Source organism: Lolium rigidum, chromosome 3, assembly GCF_022539505.1.
Source record: "Lolium rigidum isolate FL_2022 chromosome 3, APGP_CSIRO_Lrig_0.1, whole genome shotgun sequence".
NCBI classification, from domain to species: Eukaryota; Viridiplantae; Streptophyta; class Magnoliopsida; order Poales; family Poaceae; genus Lolium; species Lolium rigidum.
In genome coordinates this window covers 24,878,590-24,901,754 of record NC_061510.1, presented here as the reverse complement: position 1 = coordinate 24,901,754, position 23,165 = coordinate 24,878,590, and the positions used below count along the sequence as shown (strand labels likewise).

The following is a 23,165-nucleotide window of genomic DNA, read 5'->3' as shown; positions in this document are numbered from 1 at the left end:
GAGATGCTAACTAGTACTAACCATTTTACTGTGCCACCAAAAATATTTGGGTGTACCTGTTTTGCTCACGATCACAAGAATTCAGCTGGAAAACTTGATCCACTGGCCATCAAGTGTATTTTTGTAGGATATTAACCTACACAAAAAGGATACCGATGTTGGAGTCCTACCGAGAAGAAAATTTTGTGAGTATGGACGTTACATTTCATGAAAAGGAATCCTTTTACCCCTTGAAAGATGCAGATAATGGTAGAAGGAGTAAGGGAGAGATTTCTAATGATTTATATGGATCAAGAGGCTCGGTGTGAGGACCAATGATGGACAGGGTACTGTTGGACCATGGAATAGAGGGGAGCAAAATCATGACGCGGAAATGAACAACTATGCGGTATTTGATGATGCTCGTAGTCAACAAATTAATACTAGTCGTGAAACTTTTCCTTTGAATTCTAGAGTGCAAGTGATGAGCCACCACACCAATGGATTACCGATGGAGCTGGTAATCGACTATTACAGAAGGAGATGGGTCCAATGAAGATAAATGTAATTCTAGAAACCCAAGTAATGCGCTAGTTAGTAGTCATCCAATTGCTCCACAAAAGTCGACAAGAAAGAGGGATATACTAGCACCACTCAAGCATTGTGTAGCAGAATACCAACATGATATTGCAAGATTTGTTTCTTACGAAAGGTGTAGTCCATCTTTTAACAGTTTTATTGGTTCTCTTGACTCCAAATCAGCCCCAACCGACTGGATAGAAGCTATAATTGAGCCCAACTGGAAGACATCTACGTTGGAAGAGATGTATGCCACGAAGAATAATAACACATGGAAATTGATTGAGCTACAAAAAGTTAAAAAGTCGGTCGGGTGTAAATGGGTGTATAACATTGAACACAATCCTGATGCTATGTTGATAGGTACAAAGCACGATTAGTAGCTAAAGGGTACACAACCATATGTGGTTGATTATGAGGAGACATTTGCTCTTGTAGCAAAGATGAATACAGTAAAAACTTCAATATCATGCACAACTAATCTTGATTGGCACCTTCACCAGTTAGATGTAAAAAAAATGCCTTCTTGCATTTGGATCTTCAAGAAGATGTCTATATGCACATACCACCTGATTTCACCACAACTAAGACCAAATGAAAAGTGTTGAACTTCATAGATCCTTGTATGGGTTAAAGAAATCACTACGCTGTCTAGTTTTATAGATTCAAAAAAAGCATTACTAAAACTAAGTTATAAACAGAGCAATGTCGATCACACCTTGCTCTACAAGAAGAAAGGGAATATACTTACATACTAATAGTTTATGTGGATGATGTTGTCATCACATGGGACGATCGTACAAGAATATAGGACTTCAAGCAACAACTAAAGAAGTAATTCGAAGTCAAAGACTTGGGGCAACGAAGATACTTTTTGGGAATTGAAATGTCACGAAGCTATAAATGTATTTACTTGTGTCAGAGAAAATCTGTACTGGATTTATTGCCAGAAACTAGGATATTGGGTAGTCACCCAACATGCACTCCTATTGAGCAAAACCATAGGCTGGCAAACGACTCAGGTGAACCAGTAGACCGAGAACAATATCAGTGAGAGTTGTACAAATGATTTACTTGTCACTTGTCTAGACATAGTCTTCGTTGTAAGTGTGGTTAGCCAGTTCACAAATGACCAAAAAACTCAGCATACAAATGCAGTGTTCTGGATCATTTGATATCTAAAAGGATGTCCATGACGGGGATTATTATATAGACGACACTACCACATGAATACATGGAAGTATAATGCTACACTAATGGATATTGGGCATGTTCTTTGAAGATAGAGAATATACGTTAGGCTATCGCTCACTTGTTGGTTGCGATTTAGGTACTTGGCCTAGCAAGAAAAACATTGTTGCCAGATCTACTGCAGAGTCATAATTTAGATTAATGACACATATGATTTGTGAAATACAGTGGTTGGCTTGCCTAGCAAGAAAACCTGAGCATATGAATACAGTGTTTCAGATCATTTGATATCTAAAAGGATGTCCATGTCGAAGGTTATTATATAGACGACATGAATACCTAGAAGTAGAATGCTACACTGATGCGGAATGGGCATGCTTCCAAGAAGATAGGAAATCTACATTAGGCCGTTGCTCATTTGTTGGCGGCAAGTTAGTTGCTTAGCGTAGCAAGGAAAATGGAAAACATTGTTGCCAGATCTACTGCTGAGCCAAAATTCAGAGCAATGACACGTGGAATTTGTGAAATACTATGGCTCAAAACCCCTTGTACTAGATCTATGTTTATTTCAGACCAGTCCAACGATGCGTCGTCTAGTGTAACAGCTCCAGTTGCTCTACTTTTTTATTTATGTAACCACATATTTTATTACAGAATCTGTTTATAGAGATTACACATATGGTCACCACATAAGATAAACATTTATGTCAAGCAAGCTGCATCGTTGCCATGTACATAATGATACATTTTGTGATTCTTTGTAAATGCTACTAGTTCTCTTTTTTTTTTTTCGGAGAAAATTTTGCTATGGCCTCATAAGTGGCCCGGTTGTTTTTGAGTGGAGATGCAAAAGCCCAGTTACGCGGTACCCGCAATGTTGGGCCGCCTTCGCTTCTTGGACAGGACGCATCCAAATCGAACTCCTCCGTCCGATGCACGCTAGGGTTCCTTCCGCGTGCACCCCCTGGACTCTATATAACCCGACCGGCCGCCGCCCAATTGACACAGAGTCCGCTCGTCGTCTCCGGCCGCCTGCTTTTTTTTCGATTTTCTCGCGTGTTAGTTCATCTCCGGCGATTCAGTGTGGGAGAAGATAGTAGAAGCAATTACTGGTTCTCCTAATTGCTTCTGTTATCTTTTCCCGTGCTGTTTCTCGAGTTTTCTTGGCGATTCAGTTGTTCTCTTTCTCATCTTTTGTGTTCCAGTCCGCCAATCGGATCTGCGAATTTCCTCCTTAAGTTCTCGTTGTGAGTAAAGATGGAAGTGAGGATCCTTTCCCCAAATGATCGACTATGATTATACTGTGCGCAAATGTAGTCCTTTTAGAGGATTCCAAGCCAGAAATCTGATCCATCTTAGAGAACTATTTCTAGATCTTTTCTTGTCTGCTCGGTTTTTACTGCGTGTTTATTTCTACTTCTGATTTTTTTTTCGTCTCGCAACAGGTAGATGGATATGAGGATCCTTTCCCCAAATGATCGACTATGATTATACTGTGCGCAAATGAAATCCCATCAGGATTCCAAGCCAGAAATCTGATCCGTACTCTTTTGCTTGTATTTCTTGCAGTATTTTTTTCTGTTGTTTTTTGTTACTAGATGATAAGTTTGATGGAAGTGAGGATCCTTTCCCCAAATTATCGACTATGATTATACTGTGCGCAAATGTAATCCCATCAGGATTCCAAGCCAGAAATCTGATCCGTCATAGCAACTAATTCCTAACGTGTTTTTTGAATCTGTGTTTCTTTTTTCTGTTGGTAGAATTGCTTGAATAAATAAATTGAATGGAAGTGAGGATCCTTTCCCCAAATGATCGACCACGATTATAATGTGCGCACATGAAATCCTTATCAGAGGATTCCAAGCCAGAAATCTGATCCATTTCATTTATCTTTCTGCTTACTTTAGATCTTATAAAGTCTTTTTTTGGTTTATTTACGTTTGTAACCATGAAACAGACAGTCACAGTCATGTAAACGTAGTTGTTGAAATTGTAAACTGAATTAAGTGCTAACAACTATTTTTGAGGATTGCAATCGTGTTATGGGAGTTAAACTGAATAACTGTTTAACTGGCGGAGGGTTCTAAGGACTGAGTAATATCTGAAATTAAGAAAGCATGAAATCGTACTTTGAATTGCAGAATTCTTCACATTACCTCTGCTGACTATTGGACGCAGATACGAATTTCCTTTCACCTGATTATCCACTGTTTATAGTGTGAGTAAATGAAATCCCATTAGGTTTCCGATCCAGAAATTCTTGCTATCCTTTTTATCTTTTTCCTTTTTTCCGGGAAATGCACTTTGGCTCATAGGAGCATATGCTCCCATTATGTGAATCCACATTTCAAAGTATTAAAAATTCTGAACTAAATTTTCACATGTACATCTAGACATTTTATGTTGGTACACAAGTTTTCAAAAGAAAAAACATTTTTCTGTGGCTCCTGTAAAAAAGACAAATTTTAATGCTGTAACACGACTACGTACATGCCATTTTTTTTGTCTTTTTTGTACACACCACATAAAATGTTATTTTTCCACGAAAACTTGTGAACGAACATAGGATGTCACAATGTATAAGAAAAATTTTATGTCAGATTTTTTTGACATTTCTAAAATTGTTTTTTATTATTTTCTATAATGGGTGCATATGCACGCGTGTGCCAAAATGCCACCTCCCTTTTTTCCCCACTATATAGTGTAAGTTGAAGTTTGATGGATGTGAGGATACTTTCCCCAAATTATCGACTGTGATTATGCTGTGCGCAAATGTAATCCCATCGGGATTCCAAGCCAGAAATCTGATCCATCATAATCTACCCTGTTTTTTCTTTTTGTTTATGTTTATTGTTGGTAAGAATTGCTTGAAAGAACTGATTGGAAGTGATCTTTTCCTAAACGATCGATCACAATTATAATGTGCCCAAATTGAAATCCTTATTTGAGGATTCAAAGCCAGGAATCTTATCTTTACCTTTCTAGTTGTTACTTATTTAAGCTTGTAACCAGGAAGGCACAAACAGACATGTTATCTTTGTTGGTAACCGCGAACAAACAGGCCTTGAAACGTCAATGTTGAAACCGTGAACTGAATTTTTTGCTCACAGCAAAATTTAGATCATTCATTGTTGTGAAATCTGCAATCGTATTGTTGAGCTAAACTGAATAAATGTGTACTGTTCTTCAGAGTGGTTTATACTGGTAAAGAAAAAAAATAGCATCTAGTAAATTGGAGTAATCAACTTGGAATAGGAGATTACCCTGCTCATTGGCTGCTGCAGTGAAACCTAATTAGATGATTTATCTGTAGATTTCACCTTCTTTTCCGTAGAATTCACCTTCTTTTCCGTCTGCTAATTATATTTGGACTGCAGCACAATGATTTAAGTATTACGAAGCCTCTGTATGTAATTCTCACTTTATTAAATACTAAAATCACTTTACCAAATACTCCCTTCATCCCAAAATGTCATCTAAGGATGACCAAAAGTCAAACCTTGCAAACTTTGATCAAATATTTTGGAAAAAATATTTGCCTCTTTAATATTAAATTGACATATTAAGAAAATATACTTTAGGATAAATCTATTGATAATATTTATATTTTTATGTATAAACTTGATCAAATTTTAAAAATATTAACTTTAACTAATCCTTAGATGTCTTATATTTTGAGACGTAGCGAGTACTAAAAATCTGGGATATATGCCAGCTGATGCCTGATGGTGGTGGAGCTGGAATCCGCCTGCCTGTTGGTGAATTTGCACGGCAGCAATGTGCCGGGGACGGTGTAGAGACGACGGGTTGATCTCCGGTGACGGCTGTCTGTATTTTTCCGGGATTCGGCCGACGGCTCTGCTTGATGTCCTCTTCATCCGCTTAGATCCACTTTGGCAGAGCTGAGTGGAAATGATGGGCATAATTTTTGTTAAGGAATATAAACATTTCGAATATAAAAACGAGCTGCTGAGTGCGAATGATGAGTTGATGAGCATAATTTTTCTTTCTGTAGTATGCAATCCTTTGCGGGCTGGCTTATGGCACAATATTAATATGGCACAATAATACTATTGACAAGAGCCGCATCACATTGACCATCCATTGCTGCTATGTATTATTTGTTTACAGAAAAAGTCTGAAAAACAAATAGATTGGAAATGATATGACACAACAATCAGTATAATTAATCTGGTTAATAAATTGTCAATCGATCTATAATTCTTAACTTTAGAATCTTAGTACTGTGGTGATGATTATCAATAGATGGAAGAAAAAAATAGATAGGAGAATTTTCACAAAAAAATTGCCAGTGCCAACCATGTATTATTAGTTCGAAATAGTAGTTGCTACCATCTTGAAATGATTGCACTCAGAGTTTCTCCACATTTGCATTGCTAGTTAGGAGAGTCGCTGCCAAAGGGTATTCAACTGTCGAGGTCACTTGCAATCCACTTAGGGCCAACTCATGCTCGGCCAAGAGGAGGTGCAATGGTCTTCTAGGTGGAACTCTTAGAGTCATCAAGGTCTTCGCCCTAATTGGATTGCATGTCTTGTGACTCTTCTCTATAATCAGCACAAATGTTCTTGTCAATGGAAGCTAGAGGCAATGTTTCTGGCGTGCAATGGGGCTCCTCCAGGATGATCTTGTCTCACCAACTCTATCCATTGTTATGATAGATGTCCTAAACTAAGCAGTGAAGCTGGCGGAAGAACATGGGTTGTTTTCTCCTTTGAAGAGTAGTGGCACAGAAAACATCGGTTGTCGTTGTTTGCTGACAATGTGGTCATACTGATGAAGCCAAGCCTTTTCGAGGCGGAAGCTGCACTTTAGATCTTGCATCACTTTTGGGAGGCGTCACGATTGCGATGCAATCTAATGAAAAGCTTGGCCTCACTGATTAGATGTGATGGAGTGGATTTGCAAAATCTTATGGACATTAGGCATTGTCCAATTAGGCAGTTCCCAATGCAGTACCTCGAACTACCTCTTTCGCTTGTCGTGCTATCCTATTGCGATCTGCAACCCTTGGTAGACAAGGTGCTGGAGAGAAGCGGGAGGTTAGTGTTGATTGACTCTACGTTGACCACGACCCTATTTCATCTAAATGTCTTTGGATCTCCCTCTATGGTTCTTAAGTTGTATATAAACAAACTGCTACATGGGTTTTTCTGGTAGGCTTCGATGGAGGTGAGGAAGCGATAGTGTATCGTCGCATGGTATGATCTGTTTGTCAAAGATGTTTGGTGGCCTGTGAGTGAAAAACTTGAGGCTTTTAAACATGGCACTAAGAATGAGGTGGAGAAGGAGGATGACAAGCCGTGGAAGAGTCTTTTGGTCTGCATACCTGCACATGGGCGGAAGATCTGTTTATGCAACAGTGTGATTTGGGCAATGGAAGGAGAGTGAGATTCTAGATGGATTAGTAGCTCAATGGCCAGAGCATCGAGCAAGACACGCCTAACCTGTTTCAGCTCGTCAATCCTGCGAGCCTCAAAACAAGTGTTGCTGATGCTTTGACTAATGACAACTGGGTTCATATGATCAAGGGGACGCCATCAGTCCAAGCACTGGTGGAATATATGGAGTTGTGGGACATGACAATGCAGACGGCGCATATGAGATGTTCTTTATCGGCAGAACAATGATGCCAAGCGGAAAGGAGCTTTGGGCAGGAGACGCACCACTATAAGTATAAGTTGCATATGTGATTGGTACTCAAGAACAGGCTATGGACATCCAACAGAATTGCAAAGCGAGGATTGCATCATCCTCCATTATGCACTCTTTGATGCCATGAAGAAGAAACGGTGGATCACTTGACGTTGCAATGCTCCTACTCTAGGGAGGTATGGTTACCACTAAGGATGCACATACATACACCCAGCTGGGAAGCTTGCTTGGGGGAATGGTGGCTGAAACTGTCAAACGAGGCGTGAAGTAGAACCGAAAGGAGATGAATGCCGTAGTTAGCCTCGTGCAAGGAAGCTATGGCTAGCACAATGCAAGAGTTTTTGACAATGTGGAGGTGATGCATGTGAAACTGCGAATCAAGGCTGAATTCGAGCTATGAAAGAAAGCTAAGGGCATCTCCAGCGGTGCGATGCAAATTGGTGTCCGCGAGCGTTCGTCTCCATCGCGCGGCGAACGCGAGAAAGACCGTTTTTGTCCGCGCGTCCGTTTTCACCTGGGGTGCCTCCAGCGGCTCGACATATTTCCGCGTCAGCATGAATTATGAAGTTTGAAAACAAAAAATGAAGAGTTTCAACGAAGTCATAGTTATTACATCTAAATTTAAAAAGTCTACAAGAAAATAAGATGGTATTTCTCTAGGCATGGTCTTCATGGCCTGCCAATGTCCACTGATGCTCAATCAGATCCGTCTGCAGCCGTTTGCACACGTTCTTGTCAGTGACTTCTACTTTCATATGCAGATAGTTCTCCCAAGATAAAGCACCAGGGAGTGGCGCAACCAGCTCACCTTGGAATTCCCAGTGGTTCTCATTGCGGTCATCAGTACGCTCGTTCTCAACGATCATGTTGTGCATGATCACGCAGCATGTCATCACCTCATGCATGGTCTTCGGCGACCATGTTCCTGCCGGGTGACAGACAATTGCCCACCGAGCTTGGAGCACACCAAATCCGCGCTCCACATTTTTTCCTGCAAGCCTCTTGCATCTTGGCAAACCTCCCCGTCTTCTCGGAGTTTGGATTACTGACAGTCTTCACTAGTGTGGCCCAGTCAGGCTAGATGCCATCAGCTAGATAATATGGCTTGTCATATTCATTTCTATTGACCTCATAGCTCACCCTGGGAGCTTTGCCTTGCATGAGCCTGTTGAAAACCGGTGATCGGTGCAATATTGATGTCATTGTTGGAACCGGCCATGCCAAAGAATGAATGCTAAATCCATAAATCTTGAGATATGACAGCTTCAAGAATGACAGTCCGTCCCTCCTCATGCCCGCTGTACTGACCCTTCCATCCAAATGGACAGTTCTTCCACTCCCAGTGCATGCAATCTATGCTGCCAATCATTCCTGGGAACCCTCTAGACTCGTTGATAGACATGAGCCGCCTTGTATCCTCAACATTTGGCTCCCTACAGTAATACTGTCCGAACACGACAATCACGGCTCGGCAAAACCTGTACATGGCCTCAAGGCACGTGCTCTCACCCATTCGAAGATACTCATCGAATATATCAGCAACCATTTCATATGAGAGCATGCGAATAGCCGCGGAGCATTTTTGGTAGGAGATGAAGCCTAGCGCAGCTGTTGCATCGGGTCTGCATTGGAAGTAGGGGTCGTAGTTTCTGACGCCCCGGAGAATGACCAAGAACAACTCCCTTGACACCCTGTACCGGCACCGGAACATTTTTTCCTTGAACACCGAATCGGTGAGGTGGAAGTAGTCCTTGTGGAGCCGGAGCTGTCCTTCCACTCTGTTGCGCGGCAGGTTTTTGGAGCGCCCCTTGACAGAACCCCGGTGCACCGGCCCCGGGTTTGAGGTGAACTCGTGGATCACGGAGGCCGCAGTAGTTGCCAATGTCTGCGTCGACTGATCGGACTCCTCGTCGGAAGAGGAGCCAACGACCTCCGCGTGGAACTTCTGCGGCATATGACACATGTCCATCTGTGTGGGTACAAACTATGGATCAATGACCGTGCACAATAGCGCCGAAAACAGGAGAAGAAACCTACCGGCGCAATTGACCGAACAGGTCGTGGGCGGCGCGGAAGGGCAGCGCAGCCGGCAACGTTTGGCCCCAAAACAACCGGCAGGTACGCGCCGGAGCCAACCCCGAGTACGATCATGCTCTCCCGCGCGGCATCAACGGAGCCGACGGCGAGTACTGCGGCGCTGCGGCGGGACGGCGGTGGGTGGGGTTGGGGTGGTGGCGTCGCACTAGGGCAGCAAAGAAGGGAAAAAAGAAGCAAATCGAAGCGGTCGATTTCGCTGTTCCTAACTTGCGGGACCGGGTAAGAAAAGGAGAACGCTCGGCGCGACCGCGGACCTGACGCATATTTGAGCCAGGTTTGCGTCACCGCGGACGGCCCGATCACTTTGCGTCGTCCCGCTGAAGCAGGGTCCAGACGTATTTCCGATCACGGCGGATGCAAACGGTCGCTCAGCGTTCGTTTGCGTCGCGCCGTTGGAGATATCCTAAGCTATGAGGTAGTGGACATTAGAGAGGGATTAAGTAGTGCATCTGTTAGTCGTTGTGGATCACGAGGCGGATCGTTTGTGTTTGTGCCATGATCATGCAAACTTTGTATACCACTTCTACCTATCTTAACGAATCAAGACACGTGTTCTTGAAAAAAGAAAGATGAATTGGGTTAGGGAGATTGATAGCGCGACTGTTGATACTCTATCTGGAGACGACACAAGTTTATTTGTAATTGCCAAACAGGTTGTTAGTTACAAAGAGTTGAGCTTACGACAAGCTATAGTAGATCTGCAAGCACGTACACTAACCTCAAACCTACCAAGGACGGAGCCAGGATTTACGGATAGGGGGACGAATAGTTCAAGCATCAAAATCATAGATTTTTTTGACAAAACACCACCAATATTATAAGGTCTAGACAATCAAAATATGCCGTCTTTTTTGCAATGTGAATGAAGTTACATATCCGTCAATTTTAACTCGGCTTTACGAGCATGGATATCAAAGGTCTGAATAATTTCTTCGACACTAACCTTCTCTGCTATTTCTCTCTCTATGTAGACTATCACATACTGTTGTATGTCTCGTACATGAACATGGCCTAATCACCGCGGGCCAAATATATTGATTAACATGGCTTAGCAATTGAGTTCGGCCGATTGGGCCGGGGGGGGGGGGCGAACATAGCTAGTTACGGACAAATTAGCGATCATCGCTGATCTTTCCTCAGGCGCGAGCGAATCGTTGGGGGCCTCGCCCCCGCTCGTCCCCCTTCCCTCCATCCCTGAAACCTACAGATAGAAAGAGAAGACCGAACATTTACTTTGGAGCAAGGGGTCTCCAGTGGTCTCTCCTATGATTATTGCGTGAAAACAATTTGTTTAGTTTCCGCAAGTCATAAGAGCATCTTTAACGCGCGTGGTAAAAACCGTCAGTTTAGCGTGGGAGCAGCGAAATCTGGCCTACCGCGCGCGCTCGACGCGTCCCCAACATCCCGTGAAAAATCCTCTCCTCTCCGCCGTCAAGCGCCATCTCCGTTGCCACGAACCTCTTCGCCATCCAAGCGCACCGCTACACAGCGCCGTCGCCATGTGTTCGTGCCAACGCAACTCATCCGGGTACCTCGGCGTCCGCGCCCGGCCAACCGGGACATTCTATCAGAGATCCGCGACGCCGGCGGTCGCATCATCCTCGGGACGGTCAACACGGCGGAGGATCCCGCGCGCCTACGACGCAGTGGCGTGGCGGCTCGGGCGCCCTCGCTGGGACATGAACTTCCGCGACTGTCGCTCGCGGAAGCAGAGTTCTTTGCGGGCGCGAAAAACGTCATCGCCGTCGAGCAGCGCGGCCACCATCTCTAACTCCAGCGCCGCCTAACCTATGCTGAGGCGGATTAACCTGCCATGGAGGCGTGGCGCGACGCAATGCCGCAGGACGTCATCGACGATCAGAACTTCTTCGCGTAGAAGAATGCCAAGCAGAGGGCGAGGAGGGAGTCCATCCGAGCGCGCAAGGCCTTCATCGCAGCGTAGGAGGCCGGCCCGTCCACCATCCTAGACAATGATCCCCGTTGGGAGAATTTGTTCTTGTCCGACCCATCAGAGTCATCGGATTCGGACTTCGATTTCTATGATGTGTAGGTTTTTAGAGTAGTTTTTATCGTATTTTACTTTTTTTTCAATGTGTAAGTTTAACTAGTTTAACACATTTGTAATATATTGTCTTTTTTAATCTACTTTTTGACATTCGTTTGATCTTTTTCGAATCACATATTGCACAAAATCGTGTTTGCAACGCTGTATTTTGGTATGCACTTGCTAATGGTTTAGGATCTTCTTGATGGAAACTTGAAATGTCCATCCCCTTAATTATTTTTTAGTTTGCCTGCTAAAATTTGTGGCCCACTTGTCATATTGGCAATCCAATGCATGCCAACATTCTATATTTTGTAACAACCCTCCTAAGGTGCCCCCTTTCATCCTTTTTTCCCACAACATGTATGCCAACCTCCTCCCTTTTAGTGCATGTTGTGCGTGCCGTGTGCGAGTGTTGTGTCCGTGCGGGTTGTGCTTGTGTGTGTGGTGTGTGTACTGTAGTGTGTGTGCGTTGTGTTCTACGCGCGCGCGCTGTCCGGCGAGCACGTTGAGCATGCGTGTTGTGCACAGTGGCCGACATAGCGAGGTGTGTGCATGGCGAGCATGTGCCGACACGACAAATGTCTCAATGACATACTAGTTGCACATGTTATTGTCTTGGCACTCCAGCTTTAATTTTATAAACGCTAGCTTAGCAGAATTTGAATTGCCGTACCTTATCTCTCCTCTTGCTATAACTCGTTTAGCAATCCAAATCATAGGACGGATATTGGAGCTGTTCTAGACATACATGTTCGTCTCAAGTCAGAATTCTTCTCTTTATCCTGACAATCATTTGGGTATTTATGTTCCACGGACCACGGTTGGCTTAGAAATATACATTGAAAGCGTGCTTCAACAATAGGTCCCTACATGACCATTTCTGATGTTGCTTAGCCCAACAACGGACTAATTCTACTAGGTTTCATTCCACACATGCTTTGTTGTTAACCATGCGCTTGTGTATATCGTTGTTGGGAAAGGGTGTTCTTAGCATTGCTTTGTGCTAACTAGTGACTTTTTCCGCGTGTACCACCCACCTCATGTGACATACTAAAGGACTTGAGTTCGATTGTACGATAGGAAGGATATTATTTTTATAATGGGCTAGATCTCGCCATGTGACAATGATCCAACAATTACAATGCAAAAGTTGAACCATGAATTATTGCCATGTCTAGAACAATAATACTTAGGTAGTGGCAAGACATGAAACTTTATCATATAAATAAAAGCATGTAATAAAAGCCTAGTATTATATAGAGATAACAATCAATAGTACCTTCAAACTCAACCAAAACGAGCAATAGACTTTTCATATGAATGTCGTACAAATTTGTGTACTAACTTTAGAAGAAAACTTACACACATGGTTTCTATTCTATTTACATCAAGTACATCAAATGGAAGAAAATACTAAATATAAATATTTAACATTGTATCTAAGACAAGTGTTATGCGAAAAACTTAACCTAGCAGATAGATTCAACACTAAAAATTACCTACCAAGTTGTCTGTTAAAGACCGAAAGCTCCATGCAAATGACATATTTGAAATAGCACTAGAATATTGGGGAACTGTTATTTACTATTGTCCCTATCTAATACAAAAATTAATTATGATGATCGAAAGAAAGTTTCTTGGAAAAAACCATGTGTCCCTTACTTTCTGATTAGTTTCATCCTCACATCAACCTTCGGTAAAGAGATTGCAAAAATATGTAAACTAAGTATATAAGTAACATGATTTATTTAGTAAATTTCAATTAACTTTAAAATAAGAAGATTGTCATTTGCTGGCTTGGATTCAATGCTATAAGAATAAGTAATCAAGTCGGCACTTTAAATTATAGATTAGCTAGGAATACAGTTAAGGTTGCAACAATAGTCTGAAACTATTTAATAAATAACTTTCAACATTTTTTTTGAAAATATGAAATGACAATTGTGCAAGTGTGTCAATACAACTACACTACAGATTCTCCATTGTTTCCTCTTGTTTCGATGCCTCAAGCTAACGTTTTCACCTTTTGTCTTACTTCTGAAACCCTCTTTGGCCATCCATCTTGTCGGGATATCAACATTTGGTACCCATTGTTGATGTTTTCCTTAATAACCAAAGATTCTTTATTCTTCGCTATTGTAGGCAACTGTGCTCACCGAGACGAGTTTCTAAGAGGGTGTCAAGCAGCCCCACAACATCATCCTCTTTGTTCCGCCATTTTTCCAGTTGTATCTTTGGGCAAATATTTACAACAAACCTCTTTTCTTAACCGCTCACGAAGAATATACCATTTATAGGTGAAAATAAACACCGATGAATACAATAAGTTGTCTCGAGAATCCATGCTTCAACTGTAAAAACATTTATGTAATATTTTGGGTGTAGAAGCGGCAGGTTGCACTCATTTGTATGGATCTAAAAAGGGAAACACTGTGCATCCCCCGGGGGATCAAAACGCCCGATCCCCCGGGTCGCTAGCCGTCCGATGAGTCAATCGGTACCGTGTGATTAAAAAATGACATCATGTTAGCATCTCCTCCTCCACACAATACTAATCCTCTCCACTTAGGCATAGCGTCCTTCAGAACTTTGTTCTCACACCACGGCGGCCAACGGGGCTGGCACCACCACCCATCAGAACTCCGTTCTCACAACACGGCATCGGCCGCCACCGTGATGGAGGAAACAACCGTTTGCAGCCCCGGCTTGTAGCAGTGTAGCACCATGGCGGCGCCCCCGATGATGCATGCAACACCAAGTTCTGGTGAGCTCGTTGGTGATCGGCCGTTGGAGCAGCGGTGGCCGGGTTTCGGAGGTGCCCAACGGCGGCGGAGGATTTGCAGCAGCTCGCGGCCGAAATTGTAGCAGAAGAGGTCGCCGCTGGGCCAACACCGCCATGTAGGAACGCCGATCAACAAAAGTAGCAAGACCAACTGACCCCTATAGCAAGACCGGCCGCCCATCGGAGCAATGACGTCCTCTGTTGTCAGAAAGGCTGGCCGCTCATTGGAGCAATGCCGGTCGCCCATCGGAGCAACTTTGGCCACCGTTGGCAGCAAGGCCGGCCACCCCTCGTAGCAAACCCCTGCTTCCATGGTAGCACCGCGCCCCCACAAAAGTAGCAGCCCCGTTGTTCCCTCGTTGCGGTGCACGTGATCCGCGCGGGCCGATGTGAAGGTGGCGTTGGCTTTGTGGCTACCGCGCGAGGAGACGCAGAGCTCGACTGACGGAGCTTAGCGTGGGCATAGACAATGGCGTGGCGGCTGGAGGGGAGGAAGTCGGGGAAGCACTGCGGCCACGCGTAGGGAGGCGGATCCGTGTGGCGACGAATGAGGGCGCGGCGGCTGCACGAGGGAGGAGGTCGGGAGAGACGCCGGCCGCGCGCACGGAGGCGGACGAGGGCGTGGCGGCCACGCGCAGGAGTAGAATCATCCATGGAATTTTTCGGACGGATTTTCCATGGAGGGTGATACGTCCAAAACGTATCTACTTTCCCGAACACTTTTGCTATTGTTTTGCCTCAAATTTGTGTATTTTGGATGCAACTAAGATGGACTAACGCTGTTTTCAGCAGAACTGCTCTGGTGTCTCGTTTTTGTGCAGAAATCCAACTTTCAGGAAAATCCTCGGAATTTATGCCAAAGGTCTTATTTTTCCAGAAGAATTACGGAGCTAGAAGGGCAAGCCGGTGGAGGCCCGAGGCCCCCACACGCTAGGCCGGCGCGGCCCAGGAGGGGGGCGCGCCGCCCTATTGTGTGGCCGCCTCGGCTGGCCCCCGACGCCCTCCTCTGGACTACTTAACGCCTTCGACCTAAAAACGCACGGGGGTTAGACGAAATCGCCAGAAGACATCCAGTACGCCGCCACCATCGCGAAACTCCATCTCGGGACCAGAAACTCCGTTCTGGCATTCCGCCGGGACGGGGAATTGGAGGAGATCATCGCCATCATCACCACTGATGCCTCTCCATCGACCAGCCATGTTTCCCCCATCCATGTGTGAGTAATTCCCCGCTCGTAGGCTGAAGGGGATGGTAGGGATTGGATGAGATTGGTCATGTAATAGCATAAGATTGTTAGGGCATAGTGCCTAGTGTCCGTAGTTGGTACTTTTATGATATTGTTGCAACTTGTTATGCTTAATGCTTGTCACTAGGGCCCGAGTGCCATGATCTCAGATCTGAACATGTTATCAATTCATGATGATATTCATTGCTTTATGATCTTACCTGCAAGTTGTATACACGTATTGTTGTCCGGAACCCGAGGCCCCAAAGTGACAGAAATTGGGACAACCGAAGGGGAAGGCGGTGATATGAGGATCACATGTGTTCACGGAGTGTTAATGCTTTGCTCCGGTGCTCTATTAAAAGGAGTACCTTAATTTCCAGTAGATTCCCTAGAGGCCCTGCTGCCACCGGCTGGTAGGACAAAAGATGTTGTGCAAGTTTCTCATTGCGAGCACGTACGACTAAATATGGAACACATGCCTATTGATTGATTAGTACTTGGATACCGTTTTATTATTATCTGCAAATGCCCTGCTTTGATTGTTACATGAGTTTCTCTCATCCATGCAACGCCCGTTCATCCATCCCCGTGCCTACAGTATTTTAATCCTGCTGTTTACTATAATCACTCATCGCTGTCTTTGTTACTCTGCTCGTCGTTATTTCACTATCGCTACTTCTATAAAACTGTTACTATCGATAAACTCTTGCGAGCAAGTCTCGTTTCCAGTGTGCACTGAATTGACAACTCCGCTGTTAAGGCTTTAAAGTATTCTTTGTCTCCCCTTGTGTCGAATCAATAAGTTGGGTTTTACTTCCCGCGAAGACTGTTGCGATCCCCTATACTTGTGGGTCATCAAGACTATTTTCTGGCGCCGTTGCCGGGGAGCATAGCTTTATTTGGAAGTTCACTTGGATTGATATTGTTCGCTGCAAATTCTCCATCATGGGTAAACCTCGCGATACTAAATTCTCCATATTACCATCCACTACAAGAAAAGGTACAACTCTGAGTACCTCTGCTGCTCTTGATTCACAATCTGTGATAGATAAACTTGTTTCACCACCACATGCTTCACATGCTGGTACTTCTGCTAGATCTGAAAGTTCCTCTTATAATTTTGATGATGCTTCTGCTGTGCTTGATAATGATGGTTCGTTAGGATCTTTTCTAGATGCTACAATTGCTAGGTCTAGACAAATTGAAAATACAGAAACTCCTAATGAAAATGCTGCAACACTTGTTAATTCATCTGAGTCTGTTGAATACTCTAGTGATGATCCTGATGAGGATTATGTGGAACTTGATGACGATTTTATTGATAAATGCAATGCTACTACTGATGCAAGAAAAATTAAAAAGTTGCTTGCACAACATATTGTTAGATATAAACTGTCTCCTGATCCTAAATTTGCCACATCTCCTATAAACATTAAGGATAAGGATTATGATTTTTCTCTTGATCTATCTCATATATCTATTGTTGAGAAAACACATTTTTGTGGTACTGAAAAATAAAGTGTTGTAGAACACATGATTGAGCTATCTACTTTGAGTAGCTTGTTTTCTGATGATGTTAAGAAGCGTACTTATTTCGTTGCTAAATTTTTTCCTTTCTCATAAAAGGATGATGCTAAAACTTGGTATAATAGTTTGCCACCTGATTCTATTAATAGTCCAAAAGAATTGCTTGATGTTTTCTTCCGGAAATACTTTCCTGCTAGTGCTCAACATATTGCTTTGCAGAGAATTTACAAATTTGATCAGGAAGATGGAGAGAAATTGCCTGAGGCTTGGGCTAGATTTTTCTCTCTTATTAGAGCTCGGCCTGGACATGATCTGGAAAAGCATGATTTACTTGATATATTTTATAGTGGACTAACCATTGAGTCTAGGGCATACTGATACGTCTCCGACGTATCGATAATTTCTTATGTTCCATGCCACATTATTGATGATATCTACATGTTTTATGCATACTTTATGTCATATTTATGCATTTTCCGGCACTAACCTATTAACGAGATGCCGAAGAGCCGCTTGTCTGTTTTCTGCTGTTTTTGGTTTCATAAATCCTAGTAAGGAAATATTCTCGGAATTGGACGAAATCAACGCCCAGGGGCCTATTTTGCCACGAAGCTTCCAGAAGACCGAAGAGAAGACGAAGTGGGGCCACGGGGCGCCACCACACTAGGGGCCCAGGGGGGGCCCGCGCGGCCCTAGCGTGTGGGGCCCCCGTGACCCCTCCGAGGCTGCCCTTCCGCCTGCAAATAGTCTTTGTCGCGAAACCCCCAGTATCGAGAGCCACGATACGGAAAACCTTCCAGAGACGCCGCCGCCGCCAATCCCATCTCGGGGGATTCAGGAGATCGCCTCCGGCACCCTGCCGGAGAGGGGAATCATCTCCCGGAGGACTCTTCACCGCCATGGTCGCCTCCGGAGTGATGAGTGAGTAGTTCACCCCCTGGACTATGGGTCCATAGCAGTAGCTAGATGGTTGTCTTCTCCTTATGTGCTTCATTTTCGGATCTTGTGAGCTGCCTAACATGATCAAGATCATCTATCTGTAATACTATATGTTGTGTTTGTCGGAATCCGATGGATAGAGAATAATATGTTATGTTGATTATCAATCTATTACCTATGTGTTGTTTATGATCTTGCATGCTCTCCGTTACTAGTAGAGGCTCTGGCCAAGTTTTTACTCTTAACTCCAAGAGGGAGTATTTATGCTCGATAGTGGGTTCATGCCTCCATTAAATCGGGACAGTGGATGAAAGTTCTAAGGTTGTGGATGTGTTGTTGCCACTAGGGATAAAACATTGATGCTATGTCCAAGGATGTAGTTATTGATTACATTATGCACCATACTTAATGCAATTGTCTGTTATTTGCAACTTAATACTGGAAGGGGTTCGGATGATAACCTGAAGGTGGACTTTTTAGGCATAGATGCATGCTGGATAGAGGTCTATGTACTTTGTCGTAATGCACAATAAAATCTCACTATACTCATCATATCATGTATGTGCATGGTCATGCCCTCTCTATTTGTCAATTGCCCGACTGTAATTTGTTCACCCAACATGCTATTTATCTTATGGGAGAGACACCTCTAGTGAACCGTGGACCCCGGTCCATTCGTTTACATTGAATACAATCTACCGCAATACTTGTCCTACTCGTTTTCTCGCAAACAATCATCATCCACACTATACATCAAATCCTTTGTTACAGCAAGCCGGTGAGATTGACAACCTCATCTGTTTCGTTGGGGCAAAGTACTTTGGTTGTGTTGTGCGAGTTCCACATTGGCGCCGGAATCCTCGGTGTTGCGCCGCACTACATCCCGCCGCCATCAACCTTCAACGTGCTTCTTGACTCCTACTCGGTTTGATTAAACCTTGGTTTCTTGCGAGGGAAACTTGCTACTCGTGCGCATCACACCTTCCTCTTGGGGTTCCCAACGGACGTGTCAACTACACGCATCAAGCAAATTTCTGGCGCCGCTGCCGGGGAGATCAAGACACGCTGCAAGGGGAGTCTCCACAATCCAATCTCTTTACTTTGTTTTTGTCTTGCTTTATTTTATTCACTACTTTGTTTGCTGCACTAAAACAAAATACAAAAAAATTAGTTGCTAGCTTTACTTTATTTACTGTCTTGCACTCTATATCAAAAACACAAAAAAAATTAGTTACTTGCATTTATTTTATCTAGTTGGCTTTATTTACTACTGCTAAAATGGCTACTCCTGAAAATACTAAGTTGTGTGACTTCACAACCACAAATAATAATGATTTCTTATGCACACATATTGCTCCACCTGCTACTACAGCAGAATTCTTTGAAATTAAACCTGCTTTACTGAATCTTGTTATGAGAGAGCAATTTTCTGGTGTTAGTTCTGATGATGCTGCTGCCCATCTTAATAATTTTGTTGAATTGTGTGAAATGCAAAAGTATAAAGATTTAGATGGTGACATTATAAAATTAAAATTGTTTCCTTTCTCTTTAAGAGCAAGAGCTAAAGATTGGTTGCTATCTCTGCCTAAGAATAGTATTGATTCATGGACTAAATGCAAGGATGCATTTATTGGTAGATATTATCCCCCTGCTAAAATTATATCTTTGAGAAGTAGCATAATGAATTTCAAGCAATTAGATAATGAACATGTTGCTCAAGCTTGGGAAAGAATGAAATCTTTGGTTAAAAACTGCCCAACCCATGGATCGACTACTTGGATGATCATCCAAACCTTTTATGCAGGATCGAACTTTTCTTCGCGGAACCTATTGGATTCAGCTGCTGGAGGTACCTTTATGTCCATCACTCTTGGTGAAGCAACAAAGATTCTTGATAATATGATGATTAATTACTCCGAATGGCACACGGAAAGAGCTCCACAAGGTAAGAAGGTAAATTCTGTCGAAGAAACCTCCTCCTTGAGTGATAAGATTGATGCTATTATGTCTATGCTTGTGAATGATAGGACTAATGTTGATCCTAATAATGTTCCGTTAGCTTCATTGGCTGCTCAAGAAGAACATGTTGATGTAAACTTCATTAAAAATAATAATTTCAACAACAATGCTTATCGGAACAATTCTAGTAACAACTATAGGCCATATCCTTATAATAATGGTAATAGTTATGGTAATTCTTATGGGAATTCTTACAACAATAATAGGAACACACCCCTGGACTTGAAGCTATGCTTAAAGAATTTATTAGTACACAAACTGCTTTTAACAAATCTGTTGAGGAAAAGCTCAATAAAATTGATATTCTCGCTTCTAAGGTTGATAGTCTTGCCTCTGATGTTGATCTTTTGAAATCGAAAGTTATGCCCAATAAGGATATTGAAAATAAAATTATTACTACAGCTAGGTGGGAAAGAGAAGAAAATGAAAAACTAGCTAAAGAGAATAATGTAGCTAAAGTTTGGATTATTACCACCACTAGTAATGTTAATGATTCACATGTTGCTGCACCTCCTACTATCAATGGTAAAATAATTGGTGTTGGCAATGTTTCTACTCCTAATGCAAAGCCTGCAAAACTGCAAAAAACTGCTAAAACTGCTGAAACCGCCTGTGATAAAACTGCTGAAATTTTTTCCAACATTGGGGATGATGATCCCATTGCTTTAGATTATAATGGTTTGGACTTTGATGATTGTCACATCTCTGAAGTTATAAAGTTCTTACAAAAACTTGCTAAGAGTCCTAATGCTAGTGCTATAAACTTGGCTTTCACAAAACATATTACAAATGCTCTCATAAAAGCTAGAGAAGAGAAACTAGAACGTGAAGCTTCTACTCCTAGGAAGCTAGAGGATGGTTGGGAGCCCATCATTAAGATGAAGGTCAATGACTTTGATTGTAATGCTTTATGTGATCTTGATGCAAGTATTTCCGTTATGCCTAAGAAAATTTATGATATGCTTGACTTGCCACCATTGAAGAATTGTTATTTGGATGTTAATCTTGTTGATAATGCTACAAAGAAACCTTTGGGGAGAATTGATAATGTTCGCATTACCGTTAACAATAACCTTGTCCCCGTTGATTTTGTTGTCTTGGATATTGAATGCAATGCATCTTGTCCCATTATATTGGGAAGACCTTTTCTTCGAACTGTTGGAGCTATCATTGATATGAAGGAAGGTAATATTAAATATCAATTTCCTCTCAAGAAAGGTATGGAACACTTCCCTAGAAAGAGAATGAAGTTACCTTTTGATTCTATTATTAGAACAAGTTATGATGTTGATACTTCGTCTCTTGACAACACTTGATATACACTTTACGCGCCTAGCTGAAAGGCGTTAAAGAAAAGCGCTTATGGGAGACAACCCATGTTTTTACTACAGTACTTTTATTTTATATTTGAGTATTGGAAGTTGTTTAATACTGTAGCAACCTCTCCTTATCTTAGTTTTGTGCATTGTTGTGCCAAGTAAAGTCTTTGATAGTAAGGTTCATACTAGATTTGGATTACTGCACAGAAACAGATTTCTTTGCTGTCACGAATTTCGACCTGCCTCTCTGTAGGTAGCTCAGAAAAATATGCCAATTTACGTGCGTGATCCTCAGATATGTACGCAACTTTCATTCAATTTGGGCATTTTCATTTGAGCAAGTCTGGTGCCATTATAAAATTCATCTTTACGAACTGTTCTGTTTTGACAGATTCTGCCTTTTATTTCGCATTGCCTCTTTTGCTATGTTGGATGAATTTATTTGTTCCATTAATGTCCAGTAGCTTTGTGCAATGTCCAGAAGTGTTAAGAATGATTATGTCACCTCTGAAAATGTAAATTTTAATTGTGCACTAACCCTCTAATGAGTTGTTTTGAGTTTGGTGTGGAGGAAGTTTTCAAGGATCAAGAGAGGGAGATGATACGATATGATCAAGGAGAGTGAAAGCTCTAAGCTTGGGGATGCCCCGGTGGTTCACCCCTGCATATTTTAAGAAGACTCAAGCGTCTAAGCTTGGGGATGCCCAAGGCATCCCCTTCTTCATCGACAACATTATCAGGTTCCTCCCCTGAAACTATATTTTTATTCCATCACATCTTATGTACTTTGCTTGGAGCGTCGGTTTGTTTTTGTTTTTGTTTTGTTCGAATAAAATGGATCCTAGCATTCATTGTGTGGGAGAGAGACACGCTCCACTGTTGCATATGGACAAATATGTCCTTAGGCTTTACTCATAGTATTCATGGCGAAGGTTGAATCTTCTTCGTTAAATTGTTATATGGTTGGAATTGGGAAATGCTACATGTAGTAATTCTAAAATGTCTTGAATAATTTGATACTTGTAAATTGTTGTGCTCATGTTTAAGCTCTTGCATCATATACTTTGCACCTATTAATGAAGAAATACATAGAGCTTGCTAAAATTTGGTTTGCATATTTGGTCTCTCTAAAGTCTAGATAATTTCTAGTATTGAGTTTTGAACAACAAGGAAGACGGTGTAGAGTCTTATAATGTTTACAATATGTCTTTTATGTGAGTTTTGCTGCACCGGTTCATCCTTGTGTTTGTTTCAAATAACCTTGCTAGCCTAAACCTTGTATCGAGAGGGAATACTTCTCATGCATCCAAAATCCTTGAGCCAACCACTATGCCATTTGTGTCCACCATACCTACCTACTACATGGTATTTCTCCGCCATTCCAAAGTAAATTGCTTGAGTGCTACCTTTAAAATTTTCATCATTCGCCTTTGCAATATATAGCTCATGGGACAAAATAGCCTTAAAAACTATTGTGGTATTGAATATGTACTTATGCACTTTATCTCTTATTAAGTTGCTTGTTGTGCGATAACCATGTTTCCGGGGACGCCATCAACTACTCTTTGTTGAATATCATGTGAGTTGCTATGCATGTCCGTCTTGTCCGAAGTAAGGGAGATTTACCACTCATTTAATGGTTAGAGCATGCATATTGTTAGAGAAGAACATTGGGCCGCTAACTAAAGCCATGAATCATGGTGGAAGTTTCGAGTTTTGGACATATATCCTCAATCTCATATGAGAACATTAATTGTTGCTACATGCTTATGCATTAAAG

At 42.4% G+C, this 23,165-nt stretch overlaps 6 non-coding genes across 6 annotated transcripts; all 6 read left to right on the top strand.

Moving 5' to 3' along the window:
* Nucleotides 1-3,006: 3,006 nt before the first annotated feature.
* Nucleotides 3,007-3,103, top strand: LOC124704876. Its single transcript, XR_007003746.1, has one exon. It is a non-coding gene; the product is annotated as a small nucleolar RNA Z103 (small nucleolar RNA).
* A 95-nt stretch (nucleotides 3,104-3,198) lies between these two features.
* Nucleotides 3,199-3,293, top strand: LOC124704881. Its single transcript, XR_007003751.1, has one exon. It is a non-coding gene; the product is annotated as a small nucleolar RNA Z103 (small nucleolar RNA).
* A 66-nt stretch (nucleotides 3,294-3,359) lies between these two features.
* On the top strand, nucleotides 3,360-3,454 carry LOC124704885. The gene has a single exon (XR_007003754.1). It is a non-coding gene; the product is annotated as a small nucleolar RNA Z103 (small nucleolar RNA).
* Nucleotides 3,455-3,535: 81 nt separating this feature from the next.
* LOC124704879 lies at nucleotides 3,536-3,633 on the top strand. Its single transcript, XR_007003749.1, has one exon. It is a non-coding gene; the product is annotated as a small nucleolar RNA Z103 (small nucleolar RNA).
* An 837-nt stretch (nucleotides 3,634-4,470) lies between these two features.
* On the top strand, nucleotides 4,471-4,565 carry LOC124704886. Its single transcript, XR_007003755.1, has one exon. It is a non-coding gene; the product is annotated as a small nucleolar RNA Z103 (small nucleolar RNA).
* Nucleotides 4,566-4,632: 67 nt separating this feature from the next.
* On the top strand, nucleotides 4,633-4,727 carry LOC124704889. Its single transcript, XR_007003758.1, has one exon. It is a non-coding gene; the product is annotated as a small nucleolar RNA Z103 (small nucleolar RNA).
* The last annotated feature ends 18,438 nt before the right edge of the window (nucleotides 4,728-23,165 follow it).